Below are 1,311 nucleotides of genomic sequence, written 5' to 3' on the forward strand. Positions count from 1 at the left end.
CAGTGGCACGATCTCGGCTCACTGCAGCCACTGCCTCCCGGGTTCAAGCGATTCTCCCGCCTCAGCCTCCCAAGTAGCTGGGACTACAGGCACATGCCACCAAGCCCAGCTAATTTTTATATTTTTAGTAGAGCCGGGGTTTCACCATGTTGGCCAGGATGTTCTCAATCTCTTGACCTTGTGATTCGCCTGCCTCGGCCTCCCAAAGTGCTGGGATTACAGGCATGAGCCACCATGACTGGCCTTTTTTTTTTTTTTAAACAGTGGGCACCGGATGCAGGGGTTCACTCCTGTTATCCCAGCACTTTGGGAGGCCGAGGTGGGTGAATCACCTGAGGTCAGGAGTTTGAAACCAGCCTGGGCAACATGGTGAAACACCATCTCTAATAAAAATACAAAAAATTAGCCCAGTATGGTGGTGTGTACCTGTAATGCCAGCCGCTCAAGAGGCTGAGGCAGGAGAATTTCTTGAACCTAGGAGGCCGAGACTGCCGTGAGCCGAGATCAAACTACTGCACTCCTGCCTGGGCAACAAGAGCAAGACTCCATCTCAAAAATTAATTAATGAAAATAAAAATAATGACAAGGTCTGTCTCTGTCACCCAGGCTGGAGTGCAATAGCATGATCACAGCTCCCTGCAGCCTCAACCTCTTGGGCTAAATATGATGCTCTACCCTTAGCACTTCTACAGGTGTGAGCCATGCCCAGCCAAATTCACCTAGGCTAGTCTTGAACTTCTGAATGCAAGTGATTCTCCCATGGTGGTGTGGTGGTGCACAACTAGTCCCAGCAATTCAAGAAGCTGATGAAGAAGGTTCACTTGAGCCCAGGAGGTCAAGGATGCAATAAGCCATGATTTCACCATTGCACTCCACCCCGGGTAAGAGTGAGACCCTGCCTCAAAAAATAATAATAATGGTGAATGTTATGGTGTGTGAGTTATATATATGATAAAGTCCTACTCATAGCTTTAAAAACATGGAACAAAAAAGCTTACTTGAGCACCAGCCAGGTGCCTGGTGGGTTACTGAGAACTGTACATAGATAGCCTTCTTGAATTCTTAAAGCCACCAGGGCTGAATGGTGCGACTGCTATTAAAATGTTAGGCCGGGCACGGTGGCTCAAGCCTGTAATCCCAGCACTTTGGGAGGCCGAGGTGGGTGGATCACGAGGTCAAGAGATCGAGACCATCCTGGTCCACATGGTGAAACCCCGTCTCTACTAAAAATACAAAAACTTAGCTGGGCATGGTGGTGCGTGCCTGTAATCCCAGCTACTCAGGAGGCTGAGGCAGGAGAATTGCCTGAAC

At 49.0% G+C, this 1,311-nt stretch overlaps 1 protein-coding gene across 11 annotated transcripts in view; it reads right to left on the bottom strand.

Annotated features, from left to right (window-relative positions):
- The window catches only part of CATSPERG (cation channel sperm associated auxiliary subunit gamma), a 35,744-nt gene that overhangs the window by 32,005 nt on the left and 2,428 nt on the right, over window positions 1-1,311 (bottom strand). The gene's annotated exons all lie outside the window — the stretch shown is intronic.

Source organism: Cebus imitator, unplaced genomic scaffold (genome assembly GCF_001604975.1).
Source record: "Cebus imitator isolate Cc_AM_T3 unplaced genomic scaffold, Cebus_imitator-1.0 Scaffold356, whole genome shotgun sequence".
Lineage (NCBI taxonomy): Eukaryota > Metazoa > Chordata > Mammalia > Primates > Cebidae > Cebus > Cebus imitator.